This window comes from Marmota marmota, unplaced genomic scaffold (genome assembly GCF_001458135.2).
Source record: "Marmota marmota marmota unplaced genomic scaffold, marMar, whole genome shotgun sequence".
NCBI classification, from domain to species: domain Eukaryota; kingdom Metazoa; phylum Chordata; class Mammalia; order Rodentia; family Sciuridae; genus Marmota; species Marmota marmota.
In genome coordinates this window covers 40506543-40530364 of record NW_025999853.1, presented here as the reverse complement: position 1 = coordinate 40530364, position 23822 = coordinate 40506543, and the positions used below count along the sequence as shown (strand labels likewise).

The following is a 23822-nucleotide window of genomic DNA, read 5'->3' as shown; positions in this document are numbered from 1 at the left end:
GGAGGGGAGGGGAGGGGGAAGGAAAAAGGGAAAAAGAAGAGAAGAAGAAAAGAGATCAGAAACTTTGTTAGTTGAAACATAAAGCTGCGGAGGGTACTGAGAAGAACTTAGAAGAGAAGTGGAATGCTTCTCTTTATCCACCATAATTTAGTTTTATGCACAGATACCCCACATTATTATAAACAGTTCTATCAGTACTGCTAACGATCTACCTAGCCCTCATTCTTTCAGGTGGTGGCAGTGGAAAGTTACTAAAGAAAGCAGCAAATAAACACCAAATTAACCATCGCCTAAATCCTATCCCAACAGTAAGAACTGTTGAAAGGAGATGACACCAGGACTCCAAGATGATTATCAGCTATACTAGCAGAGAAGAAAAATCTCATGGATGCCAAATAGGGAGATGCCAAGCTGGATATTGATGTGGAATTACCCCTAAAGGCGTTGTTGAAAGATCTCAAAGAGGTTACTACCAGTATTACAAAAAAATACAGCACTGTGAAGACAGGGAGCCTGCTGTGGTTCATAAGGCACTGACAGCTCATGTGCTTTCCACCGGCAGCCTTGCCTCCAAGGAACTCAAATGTGAGAAGTGACTTAAGTACCACAGAAAAGGACCTGAGTAGAGGTCCTCTACTCCAGTCCATAGCCCACACTCCTGGCTATGACGTCCTGGGCCCAACGCCCCTCCAGATGAACTCAATCATTGCTGAATCCTTGCATAGCCTGACAATAATACCCAATGCAAGGTGACTGATAAAAAAGAAAAAGAAAAAAAAAAAGAAGTAAACGAAAATTTGGAGATGAAAGGACATTGAATTGTTCACTTACTCCAATAATGTGTTCACAGGCACATTGATATTTTATAGTCTTACTACTCAAAATGTGGTTCTCAGGCCAGCATTACTAACATCCCCTGAAAGCTTGTTAGAAATGCAAAATCATAGTCTGCACCCCAGACCAGTAGAGTCAGATTTTGCAGTTCGTTATGATCCCTGTAAGAATCACATGCACCATGACATTAGAGAAGCACTGTTTTATAGAGATAAGGAAGTTGCCCACTCCACAAGATTGCGATGACACTGCTGCTGAGATAGTAAGCTAGACATGTACCTCTCCACCTCTGGTACCCTCTGGTTCTCTCAACTGAAATCCTGCTGGGTGCCAGATGCTTCCCTGGAATGCCTCACAATAACCACATTACCTACTTTCCTACATCATTGTGGCTGAACTTAATTAGGTACTAAGAGGAAAATGATATGATTATCTCATTAAAGGAAAAAGCTGTGAAAAGCTGATTGGATTAACATTCCCAGCAAGCGCTGACATTTTAAAGGAATTTGTTAACCCAAATGGATTTCTAATGGGTAGTTTACAAGAAAGAGTTATTTTTCAGCTGGGAAGGCTTCCAGGTATCTATTGTCCCAGCTCACTGCTGGCCACTTCTAGTAGAACAATGAATTGTTAGAATCCACTTATGGGCCAAATCATGTTATAATAAATTAAACCATGTTCATCAATGGTGATGAGAGACTAAGTAGAACAGCTAAGATCAAATTACATATGACATTAAAAAAAAGAACATATGAATAGATAAAGCAGATTTAGGATTAGAAAAAGTAAAAAGAGTATCTCTTTTTTGATGTTCAAAAAAAGTGAACTGAAAGGAAATGAAAAAATTGTAGACACTAAAAAGTATACTTTCAGATGATATCTAGAAAAAAATAGAAGGGCTTAAAAATAAGTAAATAACAGTTATATCCAGATTGCTTGGCTATATTTACTACTTAAAAATTTAAAAATAGGAATATTTAATAATAAGGTATTTCTAACTTAAATAATAACGACAGCATTACTGCCTACACAATCCAAGAGGTAATTTTGTATGTGAAAAGAATGTTTTTCAGTAGAAGCTTCTAGAACAAGCAAGCTACACGTTCTTGAAAGAAACTCCAAATTTAATTTATCTGATAAATGTGAAATAAAAGAAGTATTTCTTTTTATGTGTTCTCATTGGGTAAATAAACAGATAAAGCTATGGGAAAAATAAAATAGTTTCAAAAGGAATTTTTATTTCAGCACAGTGGAAAATGGGGGAAAATTGGTCTGGGTTGCACACAAAATAAGGAAAGCTACACAGGAATAAGTGTATATCTAACTTTGAGCAAAAGCTTATACACAGCAAGAGCTAAAGTATTTAACCTTTTCAAGACACTGTCTCTTAATCTGCAAAATAGGTTTAACAATACCTACCCAGTTTTTCCCCAGGGCTTTCTTGAGGACTACATGAAAAGTCCAGTGTCTGGCTTAATAATACTCAAGAAATATCTGATTTTTGTTTAACTGCAAAGAGAACAAAACACAGACTATAATTCACATTCAATAAAAGTTCAAAAATTATAAAACAGAGAGTAAGCAAATAAAAAATTCAGGTATACAGTCAGCCCTCTGCAACTTCATTCATAGATTCAACCAACCAAAGATTGAAAATATTTGAAAAATAACTGCATCTGCATTGAACAGACTTTTTTTTTTATCCTGGTCATTATTCCTTCCATAATATAGCATTTACACTGTATTGAGTATTATAAGATTATAGAGATGATTTAAAGTATTTGTGGAAGTATACTAAGTATATGTAGTATTTTTAATATTTATTTTTTAGATATAGGTGGACACAATATCTTTATTTTATATTTATGTGGTGCTGAGGATCGAACCCAGTGCCTCAAACATGCTAGGCAAGCACTCTATCTCTGAGCCATAACCCCAGCCCGTATATGTGGCTTTCATCCTGCATTCTTATCATATACCTTCACAGTTCTAAACCACCAATATTAATTATGTGTGTGAAGACTGTAGAGCTGGACAGCCTGGGAGCAAGTCCTGGCATCGCCATACACCGCTGTGCAACCCTAGAAGTCAGAATTAACTCTCTGGGCTCAGTTTTCTCATCTGTAAAATAAGGGTCATAGTAATCCCTACATCTCACATCTCCCACGGTATTTATTCTTGCCTGGATACCTTTTATCTTTCACTAACTGGTAGCCACACATTCCTTCGTCTCCCCATGCAGACAGCACTAATCCCAAAGTTCTATCACATGGCCCCTATAGAGTTCTCCATACACAAGCTGTTTGAAGAACAGCTTAGATACTTAACAGCCTTAGGATGTGTTTTAAGGATCCAGAGAGACTTATGTCCAATTGCATCTTGGTTGAGCAGAAAACTTCCCATTACAATGATGAGTAACCAGCTCTTAGCCCACTATCTGTTATTTCTTGTCTTAACTTTTCTTAGGATTTTTTTTTTTCTGATTCAGATGTTCCTAAGTCTTTTCATACTCTAGACTCTAATTTGTTTGCTACTACAATTCTTAAAGTATTTTTTTAAATACCAAGAATAATACTTTCATTCTACAAAAGATCTGTGCTGTACAGGAATACATCCATTCCCAAGGGTGACCATCTTTAGAGACCTTGTATGGATAAATCCCAGACTCTTCAATAGATTGATAGATAGACAGACAGACAGACAACAGCACCCTAAGCAGGAATAAAACCAACTAGACACTAAAAATGTTTGTTGAGTAAATTAATTAACATACCACTATATCAGAGACTCATAGTTGTATACTAGTATCTATTCTTTCCATTCTATTTTATTTTATAGAACCCCGAATTTGACCTGATATATTCATTATAATCTTCTAATTACATATTTATCTACCTTTAGAATGGGAGCTACTCCAGAACAAAAACAATATCTGGTATCTACAAGGCATAGATTAAAAGTTGAATGGATGACACCATTTATTAATCCACTTGCTTTTCCATATTATGAAAGCAACCAACTGAATTTTCTATGATCCTTACCTTATTGCTTACCCAAACCACTTGCCTTTTCTCAGCTGGGTATTAGGCAATGGCTTATCTAAAAGCGAACTCATGAAGGTTTTTCTATTATCTGATTGAGAAGGGTTTTCTATTATCTGATTGAGTTGTCTGTAGATAATTTATATATTTTCTGCTGTGTTTTACTGGTTCTTCTTAAATGTTGATTTTGTAAAACTGTAATATTTCTTCCAGCCAGTATCTAGTAGTCGGACTTACTGTAGGGTAATATGGCAGGTTTACTACCTGGGAATAAGTGAGGATGACTTCATTTCCCAGCTGTCCCTGCAAAGGGGAATCTAAGCAGAACTGATGTGAACATTTTCTGAAAGTACCCCCCCTTCATCCTTCCTGTTGGCTGAAATGTAGATATCATAGTGGTGAGACCTCATGGGTAAGGAAAATGCCCTGGGGGTGACAGAGCAACAGGATAGAAGGAGCCTGGGCCATTGTCATGGTGGACTGCATGTGTTTACATGGATGTCTGAGAAATATATCTCTACTTAATGTAGGTATTAATTAACATAAAAGCAGTTTATATCAACAGATTACCCTTTCTCATCCTCTTCTTATTTCTTACTTCTTAGTTTGTAAGCCAAGAACCAGAAGGGCCTCCCATACTGATTCCACTACCTCCACCAACTCAGTTCCAAGACACTAGAGCCAACTCCTTCCACCCTGTACCCGTTAGGAACGCATATCGCAGGATTCATGCGGGCCTTTCCTTCTCTCTAATGGGTGACTACACTGGCTTCTTTCCTTTGCCCAGTGCTGTCACACCAGGTGAATTCCACCTATCAAGCACTAGGGTTTGGGGCATGTTCTACAACACACCCTGGAGAGAGTTAAATGGGCTTCAGTAGAAAAATTTATGGAAGCCAAAGGTCCCCAGTACTTCTATCATTTCACAGAGAAGTGCACTGGGCAGGGTCTACTGCTGTGCAGTGAGTCTGAGTCACAGCAGAGGGCCTTATTCTCCAGTACAGGAGGCAGTTTGTCAGTGCTTAGTGACAGGCAGCCTCAGAGAGGGGCCAACTGTTCATATGAACTGTCAGGGAAAGCCAAGAACCCAGAGCTTTCGTCTGCGTGTTAAGGGGAGGAAGCCAGGTCCTGCAGGTGCTGAGCTCCAGTGTCATCTCACACACAGAGGAAGGAGGCCACTCATTCTCTATACCTGCTGGTTCCATCCAGTGTACCCAGAGGCAATGGGGTCAACCTCCGTTTGACACTCTCTGCACGGTTCAAAGAGCATACAGCTGCTTATGAATAATAACATAAAATATGTCCATCCAATCACAGCAAAGGGCCAAAATATATTCACATCATTAAAGAAAAAACAATTCTAACATCAGTCTCAAATGAGGCATTCTAACAGCAATAGCTTCCTAGAGTAAACAAAAGGCTAGTGAAAAAGGGGTTAAGTCATAAAACTGCAGATATCAAAGAGAATTTAAAATGAATCTTTTACATGTGATCATTAAAACAGCATAGGCAATGAACTATAATTCATCTCCTAAAGTAATGGGAAGATTGATTTAAACCAATAAAGACTAAAATATTCTAAGGTTGCTATAACTTTATTCTCTTTCATCTTCATATATTTATTATAGTAGTCTGCTTCTGGAAGGGTAGCATTGATTTTTTTTAGAAGAATGTTTTAAGTTAAAATAAAAATACTATCCAAGTGAGAAACTGAGAAAGAATTATAGATACAGTTTGTGGAACTCTCCAGAGTTCTTATTATCAGACCTTAAATTTGGGACATTGGAGAGGTTGCCTCAACAGCATTTTATATTCCACCACTGAGCAATTTTTCCTTCATCAGCTCGACATGTAAAGGAGAGGAAAAGAAGAAGAGAAGATTACGAGAACTAAGGTGCACAGAGGACTCAAATGACTAGAGAAACTGAGGATGCTGACAGATGATCACAGTGCAGGTGGAAGAGAAGTAACCACCACAATAGAAAACTATTCTCTCTTCTGCATTCTGTACCCACCCAACCCCCCCAACCTAGTGCACACCCTTTAGAAATTAAAGGTAAAAGAATATGCTAGATTCTTTCTTCGAGAAGAGCTGAGTAGAGCCAAGGGAGCAATTACTGAAGTCTTTGCTCAGCTAAATTCTAACCTGGTTGAAAGCCACATCCTCCTTAGAGTTTTCTTTCACTAGAGCTGTGAGCTCCTCATGGACAAAGATAGAGCCTCTCCTTGGTATTAATGATAGGTCCTTAGGCAGATGCTCCATGATTGAATTAATTAAGAATATAGATTTAAGATGGTGCTTTCCCTAGCCCCAGTGAGAAATATTTCAGGGTTTGTTTAGTTAAAATAAATATTTAAATTTCATATAAATTTACCTCGTTTAGAAACTTGGCAATTTTGCTTTTAGATTTCACACATAATATGAAGGTTCTGACAACATGTATCACAAAGCTTGACGTCTGTATTATGATCCAATGGTGCGAAGTGAAATCTAAAGTGACTTCTATAACCCTGCTTCAATTTCAAATAAAAGCAAAGCACAGAGTCATGATGAGTTCCTATTAATAATGCAAGAAAGCCACAGATTCAAGAGACCCACCTAATAGACATGCATAAAGAATAGCAGATTGTCATTCACAAGTAGCCCCTTAATTTTTCAACAAATCACTAATGAAAATGATGCTCATAGAGGAAATAGTTACCCACATTACAATCTATGGAAAAGCTTGACATTACAATTTATTATAGTTGTAAGTTTCAATTTAAGATACAATGGAAGCTAAGGACCATGACATGGAATAAAAATATACTGATTTGGGTTTCAAATATTATCAAACACCTGCATATTCCTCCATCTGAAAGTTCCATTAATCTTTTTTTAAGGAGACTAAATTCTTAGGAATTTTTAAATGATTTCTATCTTGAATCATAAAATGACATTTAGTTTTATAATAACTTAAACCAAACACATTCTAATACAAAAATGATTAGAGTCTTCCCCTAAATATCACTGTTTTCCAGGACAGTCATAGATTTTATTTATTTGCAATCCTAAATACCTAGAGAAAAAGGATTTGTTTTCACTACAACATCCAATTCAAAGCCTTGTGTGTATAGGCAATTAACATAAGTGATTAGACAATAATATGAAGTGAATTGTTTAGCTAGTTTCATAGGTTAGTGACATTGCTTTCTTACACCTATTTATTTATTTTTATGTGGTGCTGAGGATCGAACCCAGTGCCTCACACATGCGAGGCAAGTGCTCCACCACTGAGCTACAACCACAACCCCTTCTTATTCCTATTTAAATAATAGCTATATAGCTGATATTTAGATATCAGCTGTTAATTAAACACTGACTGCGTACCTCTGTACCTCGGCTTTTGAGGGAAACTGAAGGGAAATAAAGTATGAAGGTGATGCATACCTTCACAAAGATTATAATCTTAGCCTGGGATGGTGGTGCCTGCCTGTAATCCCAGTGACTGAGGAAGCTGAGGCAGGAGGATCACAGGTTTGAGGATAGCATCAGCAACTTAGCAAGGCCCTAAGCAACTTAGTATGATCTTGTTTCCAAATAAAGAATAAAAAGCATGGGCTGGGGTTATGGCTCAGTGGTAGAGTGCTTGCCTAGAATGTGTGAGGCCCTGGGTTTGATCTTCAGCACCACATATAAATAAATAAAATAAAGGTCCATTGACAACTAAAAAAAATTTAAAAGATAGAATAAAAACACCTCTGGGTTCAACCAATCTCCAGTACCAAAAAAAGAAAAAAGGAATATTATAATCTTACTCTGAAGAAAGAGACTTAAAATTTTTAAAAGGTTTTATTCAAAAAAAATGACTCAGATTTGAACTGATAAATGTAACAACTACTTCAAAAATAAATTATAAATATATTTATAATAAATTAAAAATATAGATCATCAAATCCAACCACCATAAATGCCTCTCCTCTGACTCTGACTCCAAGCAAATTGGTCAATTAATATTTACTTATAATACTAAAGCAACAGTAAAGCATTATAATACTAATAGAAACTTCTCAGTAAGGTTTTCAAGGTCTTTTATAATCCATCTCTGAACTACCTTTCTAGTATTATTTCCCATTGACCAGCCCATGCACACCATCCTGTGCTCTCTAGCCAAAAGAGAATATTCCTTCCATCTCAAACTCCTTCGTGTTCTTCTTTTTAGTTCATATTTCCATCCAAACCTATTTCCAATGTAAAATAATTTCATTATAGCAAGGTAACCAGTATTCTAATATCTAATATCTATGTTCTCCTTTTCTACTGGGGCACATGGCTACAATATATTTTCTCACCACCATTGCAGTTAGATGTAACCATGTTGTCTGGATTCCAGAATGTAATTGGAAGTGATGGGGGCTACTTTTTTATCTCACCTATATAAATTCTCATCCAAAGATCTGGCAGAAGGTAAAGTATCAGTGGGAGGAACCTAAGATCTCTGAATCACTCTGGAAGTCACCTTCCACCACAACTGATCTGCTTTGGCTATTGACCTGTGCAGTAACTAAGAAATAAGCCAACCATTATGTCACTGATATTTGGGAGTGCATCTTTTATAGCAGCTAGCATTATTTACCTTAAGGAATAAGTCCACTTATCTTTTAGTTATAAATCAAAGTTTTCTCCTCTGCAATCTCTTCCACCCCCTCAGGCAGAATTAATCACCCTTTTCATTGTGTTCCCAGAGCATTTATTATGTATATTTATTATTTATTGCTGTTTAAATCATTTACTAGCTTGTGAGAAACCCAAGGGTAGACACTTTTAGTCATCTGTGAATCTTAAACACCTCACCACAGTAGGTATTCAAAGAATGCTTACTGAAAGTTTTTGATTAACAGTATTTGAAAAAGTTATATTAACTTAATAGGAAGCTTATGCCTGATTTTTACTCAGAACATGAGCGAAAACATTTTTTTTTCTTTTTTATGGTGAGTGAAAAAATACTACTTACTGTTGGTGCAGCAATGCACTCAACTTACATTTGAATACCATGCCTAGACTATTTCCTTGAATAAACATGGTTTGTTTTTTCTTCCTCTTTCTGATGTTTAAAAATATAGATCATCAAATCCAACCACCATAAATGCCTCTCCTCTTACTCTGACTCCTAATAGCTCCTTAGAGCTTACGTGACAACTTTCTGGTAAATAATTATTGTCTGTTGAGAATTTTCAGAATAGTTTTATTTTTCCTTTGGACAAAAAAAAAAAACTGATGGATGTAAACATCTGGTGTTCATCCAATAATACTCTAGCTGCAAAGAATTTTTTTAAAAAAAGAATCTGAAAAACAAATGTTAACGTAAAACTGAAAATATTCTGAGATTCAAATTGTATTCTAGAATATCAAAAATTGAAACAATACCATATGCTCATGAGACATTCATAAGTATTATGTTTCTGCTTCCTTTCCCAAGGTGCATAATCACACTGGAGAGTTTCCTAGGTATTATATGTAAGGGAATAGCTACACATGCACACATAGAATACTACTGAATTAAGCCCTGGTGTAGATAGTGAGACAAAATGTTCTATCCCAGTGCAGTTTTTATGGCCCATCAAAACTCCCAGCAAGAGAGAGAAAGCTGTCACCATACTACGTATTCAGGGTAGGAGCGTGTTACAGTTTGAATATGAGTTATCTGTTAAAAGCTCCTGTGTTAACACAAAAATTGTTCAGAGACAAAATGATTAGATTATAAGAGCTATGACCTAATTGGTGAATTAATCCATTTGATAATAATTTGAATGGACTAACTGGGTGGCTAGGGAGGACATGGCTGGAGGAAACATGTCACTGGGAAGGTTTTGTCTTCTCTGTGGCTCATTTGCTTGCTCTCTCTGCTTTCTGGATGACATGAGGCAAACAGCTTTCCTCTGTCATGCCTTCTACCATGATGTTCTGCCTTTACCTGAGGCCCAGAGAAGTGAAGTTGGTCAACCATGGACTGAACCTCTGACACCGTGAGTCAAAATACACTTTCCTCCTCTAAATCATTAGGTATTTTGGACACAGCAATGAAACATAGTTCAAGAGATCTGAGTGCACAATATTGTCTAAACCACTGACCTTTAATGCCCAGGTTTATATGTCATTATTCCAGAATAAGTAAAATAATGTAGAATTCTCTTGACTTTTCAAACCAAAATCATTCTGAGGGAATCCTCATCTTCATGTAGGGGAAATGGCAGTAGAGGGTAGAAGGTACTAAGGGTAGAAAGCCCAGCTGTGCCTGGAAGTAATTCTGTCTCCCAGGACTTGGGGAAGGCATCCTCCCTGATTCTGTCTGCCTCATTCTGACACCCTTTCATCTACTCAATTGTCACAGGAATGTGGTCTGCAGGTATGAGACAAAATTCATTTCCCTACATGAAAAACTATGCTACCATTTATGAAGAGGCAAACAAGTATATTTTTCACATTTTCTAAAATGTCAATACATTGTTATTTTTTTCCCAAGAAATGTTGACTGATCTGATTTTCCAAACATAGTAATGATTGCAGTAAGACAAAAGAAAGCAAAATAGAATCCATAAACTTCACCAAGATTTTGTCCTATTAAAAAAAAAACCAAAAACCTAGAGTAGGAATTGAGAGCACATTGCAATGATTCTTCCTAGAATACATTGAAAGGCTATGAAAAACTAAGCCTTTAATATTTTTTAGAAATATGAAATCTCCTAGAATTGCTTTCTCTCAATGCATTGTGTGAGGACAATTTAACTAGAGCTGATAAAATTTTCTTTCTAGAGACAAACAGGGCAAAGACAGTTAAGAACAAACTTAAAATCATGCTCTGACAAGTAATAATCACTCAGTATTTTCTAATGGGAAGCACCATGACTAACAGCAGGGCTTTTATATCAGAAAAAAATAAAAGGTAGATTATGATAGTAATGATTCTCTATCACCACAAAAAAGGAACAATGGTGGGCTGCAGCTACAGCTCAGTGGCAGAGCACTTTGCTAGCATGTGTGAGGCACTGGGTTCGATCCTTAGCACCACATAAAAAGAAATAAAATAAAGGCATTCTGATCTACAACTACAAAAAAAATTGTTTTAAAGGAATAGTGGTGTGTATCAAACAGAAATCTATGTACATCTTCATATTCCCTTGGCCATGCTTCTTCCCACTAGGGGGCTAAGTTTCCACCACTAGCATCACCTGCTCTGGGAATGTTGAATTTTCCCTTGCAGCTGCTGCTGGGCAATTGGACCTATCAGTCACCCACCTGGAGTTTCTGGCTTCCCCTGCTGTTCATAGATGTGAGAGCTGGCATCCCACATAACAGCTGGGGAGGCCCAGTGAATCTCAGAAATGTGGCAGAATTAACTCTCTGAGGAATAAATTCTGACCCAAGAGACAGGAGGAAGCTGAGCAGAAAGTGTCCTCGCCCTGTCTTAGGCACTGCTCTGAAGCACAGTTATTTTTTCCCAAACTATCCAGAAATTTTCCACATGGCAAATGGATGCAGTTGCCAAGGAATTGCCATGTTCCTTGGTGACCCGATGAAGCAGTAAAACCGGCTCTGGAACCATCACCTCCCACTCTTTACTTCTTCCCTTGACTCCTTCTCCCCACCTTTTAAAAACTGTGGTAAAACACACATAACATGTATCTTCCCCATGTTAACCATATGTAAGTGTACAGTCCAAGACTGCTGGGTATATTCACATTGTTGCCAATGTTGTGGGACAGACCTCTAGAATGTTTTCATCTTGCAAAACTAAAACTCCATGCCCACTGAAAACCGACTACTTATTTCCCCTGCTCCAGTCCCTTGGCAACCCACTGGTTTAATTTGTGTGCCTATGAGTTATACAGCTTTCATAAGTGCAATCGTGAAACACTTGTCCCTTCCCTTTTTCCTCACCTTGTTGACCTGGATTTGTATATGCCTAACAAATTATTAGTAGTTCATTCCTTGCTTTAGGCTAGTCTCTAGAAAATTCTGGCTAGGACACAGTGTTCCACTGACTTGGATATTAGAATTAGTGCGGAAAGTTTTCATTTGATAAGAAGCTTTTTTTCTGATAAGTACCTGGTTTTTACATCACCATTTTTATTGTAGATATTAAGCCAGCAATTAGAGCCTCAGTAATAGTGGCAATGATGATGGTAGGGGTGATAGTGGGTGGTGGCAACATGGTAGTAGTGGAGATGGTTAAGCTTTATTGAGCTCTTATAGCTAGGCACTATGCATTATCGTACTTCATCTTGTATGTAAAGTCTTAATATCACATGATATATTTATTATCACCAGATAATAACTGAGGTTATGAAGGTTAACTAAGAACTTGACTGAGGTCACAGAATTAATAAGGGGCAGACCTGGGATTTGAACCCAAGCCTTCTCTGCCCTCAGAGCCTGCCCATTAACCATGTGACCTATTAAAAAATCAGTTCGAAAATAATCAAATCAACCCGAGTCTGATATGCACATGATCTTTTCTAATTGCTTTACATTTGTCTTTTTGTTGTTAAATTCCTAAACAATACTAAGAAATGAAAAAATGCTCTTTGATGCATAAAAATTCTATTATTTCTCCTCAAACCTAGAAACTAAATAAAACTTTCCCATTTATTTTATTGCAGGAATAAAATAGAAAATTTATGAGATCTGTGAAAATAATACATTTCCAAAATGTACTTGGTTTGGAAGTACCAGAAAGAAAGAAAATAGATGAGTTTTTTCAAATTAATTTGGGATAAAAATGCATATACAATGAAGCTTACACACTAAAAGTATTCTGTACATTTGTTTAATTTCAAACATATTTCAATGTTTTTTCTGCATCCTTTTTGCTCCTGGAGGTAGCCTGGGGCATTTTTATGACTGTGGCCAGATGTCAGGTCGTGAAATTTTATAAAAACTTTGAGATCTAAAGATCACCCAAATAACCACCCATTGTAAGATGGCATGGAATACCACTTCACTTTCTTCAGATTCATTAATGCATAATCCACAACTGGAAAATGGTCTATCTTTTTAAAAAAATATTTTTATAATTGAAGATGGACAGCATGCCTTTATTTATTTATTTTTTAAAATGTGTTCTGTGGATTAGACCCGGTCCCTCACACATGCTAGGCAAGTACTCTGCCACTAAGCTACAGCCCCAGTCCAGTCTCTCTTCTTGTGTTGGTACTTCATGAATTTAATCAGTCATTTATATTTATCTCTTATTTTTCTCTTAGATTGTCTCCACCCTATTCCTAACCCCTTGACAGCCCTGGGTTAGATCCTTATTCCTATTCTGTCCTTCCTTCATTTTAAAGCATTTATTTCCCTATTCAAAATTTTCTGTGGTTTCTCCCTCGTCTAAATTAAGCACACACATCTTTGTCTTGCATCCAAACCCACATCCGCCATTGTTGTGTATAGCTTCCTCCATTAAGCCCTTTGCTCCGTCTTATTTAAATATTGCTGCTGACTTTTTCCTTGTACCTAAGATGTAGCCCCTACTGACTCACCCTCAGCAGTACTGGTCCTTCAAATCCCTTCTCCAAGTTTCCAGTCTCCACAGTCTTATCTCCCTTCTCATCTAAATGTGAGCTCTGCTTTTCACTGATCCCTACTGTACTGAGATTGAGCCTCTCCTATGACACCAGGTAACTCTGCCCCATACAATCTCCCTACTCAGTGGAAAGCTACTCAGGACAGGTGTGTTGGGTTTACTCTGTCTTTCCTTTGCCATCTAGTAGATAGCAGGGCTCAATGGAAACAGAGGTTTTGAACCAGCAATTGCTAGGACTTCAGTGTTTATAAGCTTAGTTTTGAAGGAATTCTGTGCCTAGAAGTCCTCAAGTTAGCAAACGTGATAGAACAAAAAGGGTATCAATTCTGTAGCCAAATTGTCTGAGCTGATCCTGGCTCCCCCCAGCAATATCTTGACCTTGGGCAAGTTATTTCTGTCTCATTTCCTCATCTATAAAAGGAAGCTAACATTACCTACCCTATAGGGTGGTTAAGAAAAAAAGTGAGATAATATTGGTATTACACTTAGCTTATTACCTGGCATATAAAGAACTAAAAAAATGTCAAAATTAGGTCACCATGTTTTTGCTCTTTCCATGATCACAGTCTACTTTGAGATACAGGTTTTTCTGAACTTGGGGAAACTTTTTGCTTGCTTAGTGTGAGCTTTACTTAATATCATGTGTCAAGGTATAACAGCCAACAAGGAGATTGTGAAGGCAGGCAATTTACCTGGCTTGGAGGAGGAGTCCTGCTATACACCTTTGACAATGATTTCATTTCCCCAGGTCAGAGTGGCTATGAGGGCCAAAGCCCCAACAGCTCAGTCAAGGAGCTGACAGGGAAGGGCCAGGGGCAGAGGCTTGAGGTATGTCTGTAGTATTCATTTCCTATCATCTCCTTTCATACTTTCCTCTTATTTTTAATTTTACAGTGTGTATTCTATAATTTAAAATTCATAACCAAACATCTGCTTAAATCCTTCAGAATATAGATGAGACATTCATTTCAATTCAATTTACTAAATTCTACTAATACCATTCTGTGCTAACGCTGGGTTATCAGAGAGAAATGAGGCAAGATCTCTGCCCTCCAGAACTCACATTTATTTGAAGGATACAGACAGGGAAACACACAACTGTAAAGTAATGTGTTAAAAGCCTTAACAGGAACATAGGCAATATACAGTGGTTTCACAGATTGATTCTGCCCTGGAGACTGGCTTTATTAAAACACTTCACAAATTAATAAACAATACAGGTCGATTTCAGTCATCATCCCCTATCTTTAATGTGTTTTGTATATGCAGCTGTTACCAGAGCCCATTGAAGTAAAGTACAAAGTATAGCCCTGATTGTCATCATATGCCAATATTCTGTTTATGGATGCCATGCCCACATAGTTCATTCTGCTATTGCAAAAATGCAAATAAAAGTGATTGAAGATAACTTTTTTCTTTTAAACTATAGCTTTAAAATTCTATGACTAGATCTCTACTGCTAAACTAATCCCTGCTGTCCTTCAAACAGAGCCTGGTACACTTTTTTCCCATTTGGACTTCTATCATCAGGTTTAGAATTTGACCAACAACTATAAAGGCCACCGACCGCACCTTTAGCAGAGTAACCTAACAATTCACTCTTCCCCCACCCTCAAGCTTCCCTCAAATCAGTTAATCATTTGCAGGTGTGACTTGATGTCCCGTCCAGCCTACCCCTGTGCAAGCTATCTAGTCTTTAGAAACAACCTCCACCTTGGAAATGTTTTCTGTCATAAAATTACAAACAACTATCAGTCTGACCACAGTCAATAATTCCCCAGGACTCAGCTTGACAGGAAAAAAGAATGAAGTGGAAGAAAACTAGATGCTTGCCAGCATGACTGTTAAATGTCAGCTATTTTGGAGTTTATCCCCACATGAGATATTTCTTTTGTATTTCGAGAATGATCGCTGAGAAAAAAAAAAAAAAAACACATGACAACATAATAAAGCCACGGAAGGCAACCCCATCATTACTGCTGCAGGAAATAAAACACAGATTAATGTCACCAAAGCACATGTCAGGAAGGATAATGATGATGTATACAAATGAATCTTCTCATCCCGGACAAAGAACTTAAGTACCACCTAAACCAGAATAATAATTATATACAAATCACCAATGACAATGCTATCTGCTAAGCATGTATTATGTTCTCACATTTTCAAAGACTTTGTTTTATATTTTTTCTCTGAAAATTCGCCTAAAGTCTTCCCACTTGTATTCAAGTGACACAAATTACAAAGTGGTACAGCAAGCACTTACATTGCCTAACAAGGCAAAAGCAGCCTGCCACAGACAGCTATGGGACATCATGCCTCCCCAGGACTATTCAATGTGCCAAGAGAACTGTGCAGCTGTGAACAAGAAAGGCAAGAATGATGTGGACCATGCAGAGAGGCCATTTGGCTGTCCAAATCAAAACTGGATATAAACAACCATTTGGGAAAATAGGTTCCATTTGTGTTTCTGCTTCAGAAAAAAAACTAGGCAGAGAATGAAAAATAAATGAGAATGAAACAGAGGCCAATAACTGACCAGTACAAGGAATGGAAACTCTAGTTTGAAGACCAAAGACAAAAGGAGTTAGAATTCCTTTATCTCAGCTCTAAGCTATAGCCGTCTCAATATTAATTAGTAATCTTAATATACTTGGCTACAGCATCACTGTACTCCTATCAGCCAACTGAGGCCTCAGGGTCACTCAAGGAAGACATTAAAAAAGGGCCAAACTCTTTTTCTAACAGTTATTGCCTTATTATACTGAGATCTTTGACCAAAATTTAATTTAAGCTCAACTTTTTAGGGATGTTCTTTATTTTATATCAAGATGTTTGCCTATAATCAAGAACAAATGAATGGGTTACAATTACTGAAATCTCACCTAAGAATTTTTATATTTGGACAAATTCTAAAAGGCTTAGATGTTGAAATCTATTAAAATTCACAGTTATTTGAAAGAATGAGGGCTGGGGACAGAGTTTGTTTCTTCTGTTTCTTTTATATTCTTTCCTCTTGAAAGAAAGTGTAAACTGGCACTAAGAATATAACTAGAGTTTCAGCAAAGCCTGTCCTCTCCTGCCTGCACTGTAAAGCCACTGCAGAGCTCTTCTACCTATGAGAAGAAGAGCAGCTTAAATATTCTAAAAATATAATAATAACACTACTAATACCAGCCAATATTTACTTTGTGCCTCCTATGTTCCAGACACTATTGTGCTTCATGTGAATTAACCCACATAATCCTTTAAAAAACCTTCATGAAGTCTCTATTATTGTATCCTTTTTTTTTGGTGGGGGGATACTGGAAATTTTACCTAATGGTTCATACATGCTGGGCTAGTTTCTACTACCGAGCTACATTCCCAACCCTTTTTATTTTTCTTTTGAGACAGGGTCTCACTCAGGCTGGCCTCAAATTTCTGCTCCTTCTGCCTCAGCCTCCTGAATAGTTGGGATTTCAGGTGTGACCAGATACCTGGCTCTACTATTATACTTACTCGATAGAGGAGGAAACTGAAGTTTGTGAAAAAAAAATATACATATATAATACATACATGTGTATATATACATGTGTTATATATATACATATACATATTATATTATATATATGTGTGTAATAAAGGTTACTTTCTTGCAATTTCAGTACATAGAGAACTAGAAAGGAGACAGACCTCCATATCAAACAAAGTATGTACCCTTTGCTGAAAGCACATTTGGTCATCCTTGCTGATTGAACAGCCCCTAGTCATGGCCTGTTCATCTATCTGGTGAGACACTTCATCAACTTGAACACTCTTAAAGTTCAAAAAGACCTCAGAGTCATTTAGGGCAATAATCCGTTTTGAATGGGTTTGGGGCCTTGATCTGAATATCTCCAGTCTTTTATGGATGAGATCTCTGGCTGCCAAGTTGTCATTTTTATTCACATCCATGAAAATCTTTGAAACGACTTATCTTTGGTCAGCCAAGATCTTCCTTTGCAGTGTCATTCTACACAGATCAAAAAATCTGAAGCAATGTCATAGTAGTATTTATTTTTTTATTTTTATTTATTTTTTTAAAGAGAGAGAGAGAGAGAGAATTTTTTTAATATTTATTTTTTAGTTTTCGGCAGACACAACATCTTTGTTTGTATGTGAATTAACCCACATAATCCTTTAAAAAACCTTCATGAAGTCTCTATTATTGTATCCTATTATATTGTATTGTATTGCTGAGGATCGAACCAGGGCCGCAGGCATGCCAGGCGAGCGCGCTACTGCTTGAGCCATATCCCCACCCCAGTATTTATTTTTTTAAATAGATCTTTATTAAAATCAAGGATATGATGTTACAGATGTCCTCTAAGGGAGTGACAAAGGCCAGTCCTCATGGGTGGACTGAGATAGCTAAACTTCCCTCCCAGTAGCCAACATTTCCTTGAATCAAACTCCCTAGGAGCTTCATTTGGCTTCTTCATGGCTGAACACCTGATGCTTCACTCCACCTTAGTGAAAACACATTAGAAACAAACAACAGGTAGAATTTTTCTTGAGTGGAAGCTTTTGATAACTCACTACCCCTATTCAATTTTAGTGAAAGAAGTATACAATAGGTTTGAAGAGGCAAGAGGAAGTAGGGAGGTTGAACAAAGAAGAGGAAGGGAACACAAATTGAGGAGGTCCTTAGATGCACAGCACATAGGCATAAAAGATCTTCAGAACTTTTAAACCACTCACGATTGTTCTGGTACAGGATGAGTGTCATTTATACAAAATTCTTGAGAACAAAAATGTTTCCAATTTTGAATTTTTTGGATTTTGAAATAGCTGCTCATAAATAATATCTTGGCTGTGGGACCCAAGTAAAAACATGAAATCATTTGTGTTTTTTTTTTATACAATATGTATAGCCTGAAGGTAATTTTAATGCAATATTTTGGTCTGCCTTGACTGCAGCCTATCACATGAGGTCAGGTGTAGAACTTTTATTCTGTTGCATCCATCATGTTGGCACTGAAAAAGTTTTAAATTTGGGGGCATTTTGGAGTTTGGAATTTTGGATTCTCAACCTGTACCATCAGTTTTCTTTCTGTGACCAGTATTCATCCTCCTCTAGAATGCCCTCCATTGTAGCTAGTATTTTTTTCCCCTTATACTATGAAAATATGCTCAGAAAAAATACCTGAAGCTTGTCCACACAGAGATGTGAATTTTTGAAACTTGAAATATTAGCACCATCAAAACCATATTTTTAACAGGAATGAAAACCTTAAAGTTCTGAAGCACTAGGTCTTGAATTTCATCAACCAGAAATTGTTCATGGTATTTTGGGGGTCACAGATCCTTTCCAGGAAAGTCTCAATTCCTTGGGCTCCCCTGAAGTTGGTATAAAAAACACATGAAGGTTTTTCAGCTTTCTGCACGTGTTCTCTTTTCTGAGAAGGGGCTGGTGCTCCAGGTGGGTTGGCACTATTTCTTTTCCCTTGACTAGCCCCAGTACACGCAACTTCATGAAAGTAGTTACCATATTATACTTTGAGTTCATGTGACTGTGTCCCTGCCAGACTATGAGCCCCTTGAAAATAGATAGTGGGTCTTGGTCCTCTTGGTCAACACATTTTAGTAGGGCTGTATGACCACCCCTTCCTTTTAAATGGTTGTTCTGTGATGAATCCAACACACCAGCAATGACTCTACTTCCGTGATCTTTAATGTGAGATACAACAAGAGTACCGGAAGTTCTCAGGGAATTGGCAAGTCTTTAACTTAAAGATCAACAATTGAGGCCAAGAAAGATTAATCTTTCCATGAAGCTATAAATTTTGTTAATGCAATATTTGTGGTTTTTGTTTAATGAAGTTTCAACTTCAATGTCTGTGCAAGGACATTTGCAGCAAGTGACATTTAGAAAAATACCTATAGAAGAATCCAAATCCATCCACCATTAAGTAAATACTCACTATGGATGAAAATACAGAAGTGAACAAGTAAAAAGGGGAATCATTCTCATTTCCCTTTTTCTCCAGGAATTTTAGACTCATTAAAAATACATTGGGTTTGATTGTTTTTAAATTATAGGAAACTTAAAACTCTATATATCAAAATGCTAAGCCATTTATATAACAGCTGAAATGACTTCAAGGTGAAACAAATATTGCATTAACTAAATGAGGAAAAGCCAATGGCTGAGAGTAGATCAGCTAACCTCATTATTTAGGTAATTACCAAAACAAACAAACAAACAAAAAACCCATAACAAAAAAACAAAGACTGTCACTCAAAAAGCAAAAGGTAAGAACTTTCTGTGCTTAGAGAACACACAGTGGAAACGGGACCTTTTTAATATTTACTTCTAATTTGACATGCCCCCCCCCCCAAACAGTATTTTAAGACAAATGCTTGAAATCAATTTAGGAGTCAAAAATACATTTTCACAATTGGAGATACAAAACATTAAGTATTACAATATACTTCCCATATCAAAAAAGAATGCTGATTTTTAAATAACATTATAAAAAAGTAAATATACAAAAAAAAATCAAAGCTAACCATTAAATTTAAAACTTTTAAATTCCTCAAGGAATAAAGCAACCACAAATAAAATAAAAAATTAGAAATCATGACCCCAAGGGCAGGTCACACAATACATTTTTGACTCAGTTTTTTTTTTAAATCCATGAAATAACAAACACTTTGACAAAATTAATTATAAGCAGTGCATATGTAAGCGAGAAACTCCCCACATCTACATCCTTCCCTGAAGCCTTCTCGTGTTTCCAGGGAATATTCATGAACAAAGCAGAGGTTTAAAGAATGGTCCATAATTTCTTTGATCCTCCTTCTAGTCTAAGCATTTTCACATCTCAGAAAGTCATTGTGTAATTTTTTAATATAAGTGCTTCAATCTGATTACTTTGAAAATTTGGTCTAAAGTTCACTTTTTGTCACAGAATTGCCTTTAAATTTCAGATTTTTCAATAAAGTACTTCACATTAACAGAATATCTCCCCAGACTCTCCCAGTCTGAAGAGGCCCATCACCTGTGAGAGATAAGGAGTGAGGAGGAGGGAGGAAAGAGTTCCCAGAAGAAGCATCTTAGGAAAAAATGAATAAACAAAACTACTTTTATTATCTATATCTTCTATGCTGAGATGTTTAAAGAGCTTCTTCAAAGGAAAGGTCTGGGACAGGAATAAAAAAAAAACAGTTTTCTGATATATCTATTGAAACAGTAAAAGTCAAAGAACAATATTAGACATCATCATTTTTGCCTTCCCAGCAAGCAGCTGACTTCCTGTTAAAAAAAAAATAGCTTTAATCAGCATAACTGACCTTCGGCTGGATTAATAGGCTACCAGGCATGTTTCTCACAGTAGGCTGAGAAATTGCAAATAACATGAAAGAAAATTGTATAATAACTGAAGCATAAGACAAGCAAATAATTTATACATGAGTCAATTGAGATGGAGTGGTCCTGTCTGTTTGCCTGTCCTCAACTTTGTCCACCGGAGGTGTAACATGCATGTTTTGGTGCTGGAGTGAGGTAATGTTTTATAAGAAGATAATGGCCTTGAGTTTTTTCCCCTTCTTAACATCATTGAGGTACAACAACTCATTTGTGTCGTGCCTTGTTAAAACAACCACAGCCTCCATAACAGGAAGAAAGGAGGGTTAAGAATTGACAGGATTCCTGTCAACCCTGTGTATCCTGTAGGCTTATAAAAGGTAGAATCAATTCACTTCAGCAATGAGTAATAACTTCTATGTCCTTGAAGAAGCACTTTGTGAAATGCTAGTCACAGACCTATACAACCAGCGACACTGATTAAATGCTCTATTTGCCATATACTTTATTGAAGGTGGAGGTGGGGCAGGAAATTAACATTGCTTGCTTGGGCTTCCAGGAGCAGCATTGAGAAACAGGTCAGACCATCTTCAATTAGGAAATACCATTTGCAAATTACTGGTACTTTCTGATGAATTTCACAGAAATTAATAATTTATATAACCTCTGTTTAGCAGGCACTAGTTCTCCAAATTACATTTTTTTTTTAAATGACTTCCCATCACTGAAGTATTTGCCTACAAAGGCACACATACAACTGCATGCAGCTGGAGAGGCTACAGATCTCGTTGTCTGGGACTTACACCCTTGCCAATTGCTTCCATGGCAATAAAAGCTAGGCTTGCCCACACAGGGGATGATGCACCTGAGGGAACTGAGGAAGCCAATGATGTGGGAGCTTGAATGACCCAGGAGACTGGCCAGTAGGGGAAGGAAGGTAGGGAGGGTGTGTTCTTGTTCCAACTTCATTTGGTATTTCCAGTGGCTTGGAGAAAGTTATTTACATTTTCCACGATCATGTTAAAATGTAAAGGTAGATTATGGAACATAAACATGTCATCTAGATACCGTTTATACATAACATTTATTCTTTATTTCATACAGTGCCATTTCATTATTAGTGACTGGGGTAGAATGCTTGCCTTCAAGAGTTTTCACATAACAGAGACCCCAAACTTTGGTAAACTGAACTATAGCCAATGGTTCTCAAATTTTTCTACACCTTAGAGTAGCTGGGTATCCTTTTAAAAAATACTATAATAAGCCTACATCCCAGATCCTCTCAATCCGCATCTCTGGGTATGTGACCCAGATTTTAAACCTCTGTGGGGAATTTCAGTATGGAGCCACATTTGAGAACCAGTGATATGGAATTCTACAAGGACACTTTGGTCTGTGAAAATCACCTGGAGCCCTTGTGAAGTGGCAGTTGGTGGGCCCTGTCCCAGAGTTTCTGACTCAGTGCTCTGGCTTGGCATTTCTAACAAGTTCCCAGATGATGTGGATGCTGTTCAGGGACTTCACTTTGAGGGCCGATGGCCTCCATCAAATATATGCAGCAGTTGGAGTATTTCCCACAGTGGAAATGTTCTTTTTCTTTGGCCTTTTTCAGAGCACTGTCATCAGAATCTCCTGGTGCGCCTGTTGAAAGTGCAGACTCTTAGGCTCTACTCCAGATGTTTCAGGTCACAATCACTATAGATGAAGCCCCTTGAACTTCACATCAATACCCCTGCCACCCTGTGATTCTGCCCTAAGAAATGATGCTTTATCTCCTCTTCCTGTGTGCACACAAAACAGGTCTCCCCTGCTAACCAAAATGAAGCAGGCAGGGAAAGGCCACCAGACTCTAACCGGAGAAAGAGGAAGGAGTAAGTTCCCTGACGTGAGGCTTCTTCACTGCATTATTCTGGGTCAGGGGTCCAGGTCACAATTGGCATTTCAGAACATACTGAGAATTAACTCAGCCACAGAGAAAAGTCTAGTGTACTGAACACCACCCTTCATTACCTGTCTTATTGCTGCAACACTTCTGAAAATAGGGGGAAAAAATCTCTCCCTTCCCAGCAAATTCACTGTTTAACAATCATTTTTTTCCCCAATATATGTTATGTTTTCCTGGCTACACCAACTCCCATATCTGGACTCACAAAAAATAGCAGTGAAGAATTAGAAAAGGCAGATGTTTTCTCTCCTATCCTACCTTGCCGACACTCTCAGCTTTTATAAATGAGCAGTGAATAATAGAATGTTTTATGTGTTTATAATTTGAAAACTCATTTAGGAAGATGGCGGCGAGGGGAGTGCATTGCCCCCGTGTGCTGCTTCACTGTGTGGGAGTATGACAAGTCAGGACAGCTAAAGGATATCTTGTTAGGAATTTCCAGCAATAGTGGGGTGCTCCGGAACCTGGAGGAAGGATTTCCATCGCACGAGGATCGGCTACGGGGACTTAAACGCGAGAGGTTTGTCGCACGGAGGGTAACACTGCTTATTCAGCAAATCGCCCCGCGGCTAGAGTCTGCAGCGCGCGCTGGGAAACAAGGAGATAGCGACGCAGGGATACAGCGCTGCAGTTTCTGCCAGCCGTGCAAGCACCGTACTCAGGGCTGAATTCTGGGTTCGAGACGGGGGAAGGAAGCGGTCCATCTCGGTTCTCCACACCGGTCAGACCACAGAGGAGGCCAGCAGCCACCATGTTGGAAAGCTGACGTCACCATCCCTGTTTTCGACTGACCACAGCTCATTCAACCATAGAACAGGTAATTTCAGGCTGCCATTCGCCTGCGGCTTGCAGACAGATTGCTAGGGTTCAGTGCCTGGGTGCTTCTTAGAACCTGATCTTATCGGAGCAAACACCAAGCGCGGGGCGGCCGAGTTCCGGCTCCCGGAACCGCCCTGGCCCAGGGCTGCGGAGCCTGAGGAGGCTGCTTCTTGGACCCTGCTCCTATCAGAGCATACACCAAGCACTAAGCGGCCAAATTCCGGCTCTCGGAACTGAGCCCGCGGGGACTGCTTCTTGGAGCCTACTCTTATAGGAGCTTACACCGAGCA

The 23822-nt window shown here is 38.0% G+C and overlaps 1 protein-coding gene and 2 long non-coding RNA genes across 10 annotated transcripts in view; 1 reads left to right on the top strand and 2 right to left on the bottom strand.

The window, feature by feature from the left end:
- Positions 1 to 2052, top strand: part of LOC125617496 — a 75293-nt gene extending 73241 nt beyond the window's left edge. For 2 of the 3 annotated variants that reach the window (XR_007348542.1, XR_007348541.1), the window contains one exon: positions 310 to 2052. This is a non-coding gene — a long non-coding RNA (uncharacterized LOC125617496). Of the gene's footprint in view, positions 1 to 231 lie in introns of all 3 variants that reach the window. The other variant, XR_007348543.1, reaches the window with a different exon arrangement.
- Positions 1 to 2857, bottom strand: part of LOC125617501 — a 14153-nt gene extending 11296 nt beyond the window's left edge. Inside the window, exon 1 of the long non-coding RNA XR_007348550.1 lies at positions 2254 to 2857. This is a non-coding gene — a long non-coding RNA (uncharacterized LOC125617501). The remainder of the gene's footprint in view (positions 1 to 2253) is intronic.
- The window catches only part of Grip1 (glutamate receptor interacting protein 1), a 383234-nt gene that overhangs the window by 323091 nt on the left and 36321 nt on the right, over positions 1 to 23822 (bottom strand). The window lies entirely within an intron of this gene.